Source organism: Neoarius graeffei, chromosome 2 (assembly GCF_027579695.1).
Source record: "Neoarius graeffei isolate fNeoGra1 chromosome 2, fNeoGra1.pri, whole genome shotgun sequence".
Classification (NCBI taxonomy): Eukaryota; Metazoa; Chordata; class Actinopteri; order Siluriformes; family Ariidae; genus Neoarius; species Neoarius graeffei.
In genome coordinates, this window is record NC_083570.1 from 123,040,449 (window position 1) to 123,048,964 (window position 8,516).

Sequence of the window (8,516 nt, forward strand, 5' to 3'; positions counted from 1 at the left end):
GTGAGAATTAGATAATACAGTGCCACACTATGATGAACGTTTTTGAACGTATGATGAATGTTTTTAACCTTTCTGAATGTGAAGGAATCAGTGATGTATTTTGTTTTGGTATGACGTTAGAACCTGGCCGAACTCAGTTTGGCGCTCATTCAGCTCACTTTATTCAACGAGAGCAGGTCTGTGTGGTGACTCAATAAATAAAACAATAAATTTTTATTTTCATTCACTATTTCCAGTTTTCCACTATTTCCATCATTTATCATATTCAGTCTTGTAGGTTGGTTATTGTGGCCTCAGGTTTTGGTAGCTTGCTACGGTATGCTGACTGATTAGCTTACCTGAGCTATCTATCGCGTATCTGTCGCTAGTTTGCAGTGTACAGGGTATTTCGCACACTATTTATAACCATCACATTAAAAGTTATATATGTTGTTTTGATGCCTGTTTGTTTCCCAAATATATACGTGTGTGTCTTAATGGGTGAATAAAAGGCATCGAGTTAAACATTATTGTAGAAAGGGGCTTTATGAAGTTCAGTCCATTTACTTGCATTGGTTTACAGGGAAGATTTGCCACATCAAATATGGCGGACACTCTGACGTATCCCAGCAACGGGCCACCAGCTCAATGCGGCGTCTATGTTTATATGTCTATGTATAGACCCATTTACTGTTTGTAAAAAAGACGGCTGCGCGCGCAGCTTCTTGATGACGTAGACTGTAAATTGGTCCATAGCTTAGGTGGTCAATCCCTGCTAAAAAATAATACTGTTCTTTTGCTTTATTATTTTAAAATAGAGAGCCTTGGGGAAATAAAGAGAGAGGAGAGACAATGGCTGGAGAGACACAAAATGTCAAAGCCAAAGGTATGTTGTTTCACTATTATTGAGATATATGGCCCTATATCTCAATAGGTCAAATCTGATAGGTCTGTTTAATCTACATATAATGACAGATATTGCAATATGAGTTCGATCAGGTATTGTTAAACTTAATTGTCATTGAAAATGCATGAAATTAAAATGATGTGATTTTCCTCTATTTTGTAATATGCAAACCTGTTCCCTAGCACCGAGAGAATATGATGTGTAGACTGGGCATCACTGTAGCACTACAGTGCTTAATTTACAGTTGTATGTTGTTGTCTCCCGGTCCTTCTGCTCTGCAGTAAACAGAAAAGAAATTTGTGAGGTTCTCTCTCCTGATTGGCTGATCAAGAGGGAATGGGATACCAGAAAATGTTTTTTCTGTTTACGGCAGAGTGGAGGATCCATGCTTCTGACAAAACACTCGAAGCTAGTGATGGCTGTAACAATGTAGAGCTATTTAACACTTATTTAGATTTTTTAAAAAACTTTTAAAAGCATTTTGATTTCAAAAAGTGTGCAGCAACCCTCCATAAATTCTGACCTTTTACACCCTTCCACTCATACTTGTTTTTCAGATAGTGGAGGATGATCTACAAAAGACATCAAAGCGGGCAAAGGTATTACAACCCCAATTCCAAAAAAAGTTGGGACAAAGTACAAATTGTAAATAAAAACAGAATGCAATAATTTACAGATCTCAAAAACTGATATTGTATTCACAATAGAACATAGACAACATATCAAATGTCGAAAGTGATACATTTTGAAATTTCATGACAGCAACACATCTCAAAAAAGTTGGGACAGGGGCAATAAGAGGCTGGAAAAGTTAAAGGTACAACAAAGGAACAGCTGGAGGACCAAATTGCAACCCATTAGGTCAATTGGCAATAGGTCATTAACATGACTGGGTATAAAAAGAGCATCTTGGAGTGGCAGCGGCTCTCAGAAGTAAAGATGGGAAGAGGATCACCAATCCCCCTAATTTTGCGCCGACAAATAGTGGAGCAATATCAGAAAGGAGTTCGACAGTGTAAAATTGCAAAGAGTTTGAACATATCATCATCATCTACAGTGCATAATATCATCAAAAGATTCAGAGAATCTGGAAGAATCTGTGCGTAAGGGTCAAGGCTGGAAAACCATACTGGGTGCCCATGATCTTCGGGCCCTGAAGGCCAATTTATGCTGACAACCCAGTCCTCGCAGATGGCGTCGCAGATAGCGTCTGCGTAGCCCCCCCACTTTCGCAGACGCTCTGCGCGCACCTCCCAAAAATTGTGACCACCGCAGAAGCCTCGCAGACAGCGTCGCAGACGAGGGCTCTGATTGGTCCACTCTACATCCGCTGTACACACACTTCCGCTTCCCTACTTTGCCGGTTTGTTTTGTTTTCACGACCGCCATTTTTAAAAACACGAGCGAAGATGGAGTAGCACGAAGAGCGGTTGATCGAGGAAGTACGTACATCCATAGACATAGGATGTCTATGCGTACATCTATACGACTCCAGTTCTAGTCATTATAAGTAACCGGAGGATAAACACTCCACTAACCACACCCACCAACTACTCCTAGCGATTTCGCGCCCCCTTGCGTTGTGGCAGTGAATAACATCGCGCACGCTTATTACTCCCCGCTCAACAATAAGTTACAACTGTCTGCGAAAATCTATCTGCGAAAGCCTTGTCGCAAGAGCATGCAGAGGCCTTTAGACGGCACTGCATCACATACAGGCATACCTCTGTATTGGAAATCACAAAATGGGCTCAGGAATATTTCCAGAGAACATTATCTGTGAACACAATTCACCGTGCCATCCGCCGTTGCCAGCTAAAACTGTATAGTTCAAAGAAGAAGCCGTATCTAAACATGATCCAGAAGCGCAGACGTCTTCTCTGGGCCAAGGCTCATTTAAAATGGACTGTGGCAAAGTGGAAAACTGTTCTGTGGTCAGACGAATCAAAATTTGAAGTTCTTTATGGAAATCAGGGACGCCGTGTCATTCGGACTAAAGAGGAGAAGGACGACCCAAGTTGTTATCAGCGCTCAGTTCAGAAGCCTGCATCTCTGATGGTATGGGGTTGCATTAGTGTGTGTGGCATGGGCAGCTTACACATCTGGAAAGACACCATCAATGCTGAAAGGTATATCCAGGTTCTAGAGCAACATATGGTCCCATCCAGACGACGTCTCTTTCAGGGAAGACCTTGCATTTTCCAACATGACAATGCCAAACCACATACTGCATCAATTACAGCATCATGGCTGCGTAGAAGAAGGGTCCGGGTACTGAACTGGCCAGCCTGCAGTCCAGATCTTTCACCCATAGAAAACATTTGGCGCATCATAAAACGGAAGATACGACAAAAAAGACCTAAGACAGTTGAGCAACTAGAATCCTACATTAGACAAGAATGGGTTAACATTCCTATCCCTAAACTTGAGCAACTTGTCTCCTCAGTCCCCAGACGTTTACAGACTGTTGTAAAGAGAAAAGGGGATGTCTCACAGTGGTAAACATGGCCTTGTCCCAACTTTTTTGAGACATGTTGTTGTCATGAAATTTAAAATCACCTAATTTTTCTCTTTAAATGATACATTTTCTCAGTTTCAACATTTGATATGTCATCTATGTTCTATTCTGAATAAAATATGGAATTTTGAAACTTCCACATCATTGCCTTCCGTTTTTATTTACAATTTGTACTTTGTCCCAACATTTTTGGAATCAGGGTTATTATTTTTTTAAGATTATTGGCATCTCAGCTTTATGTGACCGTGATTAAGTAGAAAGAGTGAGGAAAGGCAGGGGAGAGAGGGGATGATATGCAGCAAATGGTCCTGGGCTGGATTCAAGCCCTGATCTGCTGCGGTAAGGTCTTGTTATGACACATTTCACCTTGATCAAAACATTGCAGCTCCTGAATACTGCAATTTGCCATTTTGTGATGTCTATAATTGTTTTGTTTTGCTCACGGTGCGTGGCCGAGATAGTGGGTGGAGTTCACTAGGTTGCACGCGGCAAATGAAATTGAAAACAACGCAACGCAAGAAAATGAGCGAGAGAGATGTCTTACCTGGTTGGTGTGCAGGGCAAATTTAACTGTTGTGACGCGAGACAATGCGATCTGAAGCTGCCGATTTGGCATCCAATTGGAGCTGCACATGCGCTTTAAACCAGCGCGAGATCCAAAGTTTTAGTATGGCGTTCCATCGAGACAGCAGTACACCACTGGTAAGTCATCTCTCCTTCATTCATTCAAGCTGCGGTTTAAATTGTACTTTTGGCCTTAATCCACTGTTTTAGTCCACTGGGTGAAATCCACTGTTTGTAAGCTTGGCGCTGGTCGCGGTATCTGATTTGATCCGACGTTTGCGTTAACAATGAATTAGTTTACTGATAATTGCATTTATGGCTTTGTGCTCTTGGTTGCGCGGATAAGTATTATTTGTGGGCTTGTCTTGTGTAAATGTAGTGTGTAAATATAGTGTTAAACTTACTGGTAATGGCTATGATGTTTAGTAGCACAAATGGTTTAATGCAATGTTGAATGTTATGGCTATGTGTTATGTTGCTAACTGCTATGTTGTGCTAACTGTGCTATGCTGTTTATTTACATTGCTAACTGCTATGCTGTGCTAACTCTGCTATGCTGTGTGGTTTATTTGCAATGCTAAACTTGTGTGGCTAGAGTTAAAGAGCAAGGCTGTTGTTGTATTGTGGCCTTTTCCTTATTCGGTTAAATGTGCATTTACTGATTAATATGTTGACATTATAGACATGTAGTATAATGCGATTTACATTTAACTGTAATATTTATAATTCTGGGTACATATTTTCATCTTTAGCCTATTGCTATATATGTTTGTGTACTCTGATGTTGTTGTTTAGTGGACTTGGCTTTCACTTACATCATGGCATTATGGCCTCTTGTGTTTATAGGTTAATAACCTAAAGATTGTGGAACTAAACCTTGAATTCAACTAAAGAAATGTGGAAATGAACTTGAATTCAGCTAATGAAAGTGTGAAACCACTAAAGAAAACGTGGAACTAAACTTGAATTGAAAAGGAATAAAGAACCACGAAGAGTTATTACGATCTACTGCGTCTTGATGCCCCCTTTCGGTGGGATAACTGAATAATATTTCGATCAATTGTTGAGCCCTAACTTAAATTATGTTGGAGTATTTACATATCATTCTGTCATTTATTTCCTTTCTTTAACTTTTGTCCCTCTTTTCATTCGTACCATCTCCTGTCCAATCTCTTGCAATGTATTTTGTCAGATCACTTTGGAAGATCTTGACAGTGATGATGAGACTCCACAACACCAGAAGGTACAGATATGCTGTCCAAAACATGTTTATCTTTTTATTTTATTTTCAGTGACCTTTTACTGTAATCTTCTCCCTGTGCTCCTACCTTATTGTGGTGTTGTACCTTGTCCCATCCTTGACAACCCAAGATGCTACCAAAATTCTCCCTCCTTTAAGCATCTTCTTTCTCTATCTTCTCTTTCTCTCTCGTGTGCTCTTTCTCTTTCTGCCCTGAAGACTACAGACTCCAAACATGAAACATGAAAGAGCTGGAGGAGAAGGTTAAGGAAAAGGATAAGGAAATAAGGAGGTTGCGTCGGTTAAACCTGTAACTGCAAGAGGGTAGATATTAGGGTGCATCAGTTGCCCCCTAAAAATGAAAAGTTCCTCCGATCATGATGCATTTTTGTTTTTATGTTCCTTTTGGTAAGAAAACACACTGGGTGAAATATTTTGACAAAATTCACAAGTTTAATGGTGGCACCAGGAGCTCAAAGTTATGGAAAAAGCTGCTATTTTATGACTTTTATGCAGGGCTTTGAACCGGTTCAAGGAACGAAAACGAAAACCGGGAACTTTTTCTATTTCACATGGAACAGAAACGAAACCGGAAACTTTATTATTTATGTTCCGGAACAGAAACGCTTATTAAAAATAATGGTAACCGGTTAATACTGGTTTTTATTTCGTTCCTCAAAGTTTCCGTAGCCTACAAATAAAAAAGTCATTCTTCTCCTGCGCAAGTTTCTATGACCCGCTGGGATTCACTTCCTGTGTGACGTTCACTGACTGAATGGAGAGAGCGGGAGGGTGGACTACTATCACGTCTCCACATCTTAAATAAGAGGTAAATATTGCAGTCTATCGTTATTCAAAAACGTCAATTTCAAACACGATATCAATATATTTGTCCACGTTAATGAGAGGCTCGCGAACATTAAATGATGTTAACCTCTGTTAGCCTATCAATGCATAGGGCCTGACTAGCCTTTGGTAACACACTAAACGAATTATCTTTCATTTTTGGCACTTTTTCTGTTTGTGTAGATGGGAAGACATACTGAGAATCCAAATCGCCAACATTTGAAATAATTGTTTTGAATTATTTCTTGCCTTATTTAATGAAGGTTGTAATAGAATTAGCCTACATTTGGCTTAAGCTGGATGAGACAGAGACATAATTTTATAGCCATTTGTTAAACAGCTGACAGGGAACGTAATTAACCGTTCCGGGAACGAAATATTTTTGTTCTAACCGGTTTGGGAACGTCTATTTAATGGTGGAACCCAAAACCGGAAACGTTAAAATTCCGTTTCTGTTCGGAACGAACCAATAGGAAAAAAATTCTGGTTCAAAGCCCTGCTTTTATGACAAAATTTCGATCACTTTTCATGAAACATTATGGCACCTTATAGAGCATACCAAATATCTTAGATACACATTTTTAGTACATATTCTAAATATATTATCAAGCACAGTTTGAGTTTTAGCTGTTCATTGAATCATTGTTCAACTACTTTTAAACAATTCCAATGTATTATGAATCACATTAATGCTTCTCAATCCCTTGCAAAGGTTCTTAACATGATCTCTGGCTCACAAGAAATCAATAAATGGAGTCCAACATTGTGATTCAAACCTTACGCGAAAACATAAGCGTTTTTTAGCAAAAAATGAACCTCATGGTGCCACCATTAGACTTTTGAATATGGTCAAAAAATTTTACAGGATGTCTTTATTGGTGAAAAGGAACACCCAAACAAAAATGCATCAGATTTTATGAAAGTGAGGGCAACTGATGCACCCTAGTAGGTATTGCAGTAACTTTTTACCTATTTCCATGACCATTTTGTAATAATACTATATAATAAGTTACACAACTCAGTTGGCAATTTTGAATAGTTAAATGGTCATTCCTTCTTTTGATTTAATTGTAGGGCTAGCAGATACAATAAAGAAGGCCATAGAGGCTCAGCTTGCCAACAGCAACAGTCATCTGGCAGCGGGGAAGGTATCGCATACATAGTCAGGAGAAGTAATTTCATTTATGGACCATGTAGTGTTTCGCCATACATTTATCATGTTTGGGTGGCCTGCCTAAATTAACCCTTTTGCAAGCCCCAACTATATCCGGGTATCCGCAGATCCTTGAAAAGTCTTAAATTCATGTATCTAAAATTAAGATCTTAAAATGTCAATTCATTAGAAGTGTCTTAAATTGGTCTTAAATTAATTACTCAAAGGTCTTAAAATTTTTGGGGCAGGAATATTTTTCTTTTTTTCTCGTGGGACTTTTCTGTTGAGCAAAAGTTTAATTTCACTAAGTCGCGCACAGACTCCTCCTAACCAAAGATAAATGTTATATATTTTTTGTATTGAGTATAGTGCACTAACATACACACAAACAGATTGTGCGCTCAAAACACATTACTGTACGTCAAATGGAAACACTACTGCTATCATGCAAGAAGATGATGACATCACAGCGAGGAGATTGAATCCAGATAGCATGTATTCTTCACATATTGTTATGGCATTCTAGAATTACATGTATTCTAATATTATTTCATCTTTGCAGAAGGAATCTGTTCTCATCCTAATGAACCCAACTGCCTTGGATTATGCCCAAAGGTGTGAGGGCTATAAGAAACTCACAAGGACTGTGATGGACTCTGTCTTCACTGTGGAGGAGATGGCAACGTGCTCCGTCACAGGGGGGAAAAAAGGGATTGTGGGGGGGAAAAAAAGACAGCGGCTTGATGTGGACAAAGTGAAGTCAGTGATTGGTAAGCATGCCAGAATATTGTTTTTGTTGGGCAAAATGGTATTGTATCAGCTTGTTAACTCAAAAAATCTTGCTTGTTTTCAATTTTGTCATTAACAGCCCTAATGCAAAGTAGGGCTGCAACAGTTAATCGATGACTAATCGACTATTGGATTAATTTAAAATACAATTTCATTTAATTTCTTACAGATCATGTCAAAAGTGTTCACAAGGGTGTTGGGGACACTGAAATCAAGGCCTGCATGGCACAAAAATTAAAAGACATCCGGAGACGAGCAGAGAAGGAAAAATGGTAACCAAGTTATACTGATGATTAAAATCCAGTTTTGGATGGCTTCTAGAGGGCCGATTGTATGTCTGCACAGGATTTCTGTCTGTTTATATATTTGACTATGAATGTATAGATTGGTCATCATTTGAAAATAGCAGAACGATGTGGAAATCCAGATAGAAAAGAATTTAACCTTTGACAGAATCGGCTGGTATTCGTACTGCCCTAATCTTTATCTTTCAATCCCAAAACAGGGAACCATCTGGAGG

The 8,516-nt window shown here is 39.1% G+C and overlaps 1 long non-coding RNA gene across 1 annotated transcript; it reads left to right on the top strand.

The window, feature by feature from the left end:
• Positions 1-802: 802 nt before the first annotated feature.
• Positions 803-7,202, top strand: LOC132882249 (uncharacterized). The gene is made up of 4 exons (XR_009654139.1): positions 803-865; positions 1,444-1,485; positions 5,161-5,211; positions 7,129-7,202. It is a non-coding gene; the product is annotated as an uncharacterized LOC132882249 (long non-coding RNA).
• Positions 7,203-8,516: the final 1,314 nt, after the last annotated feature.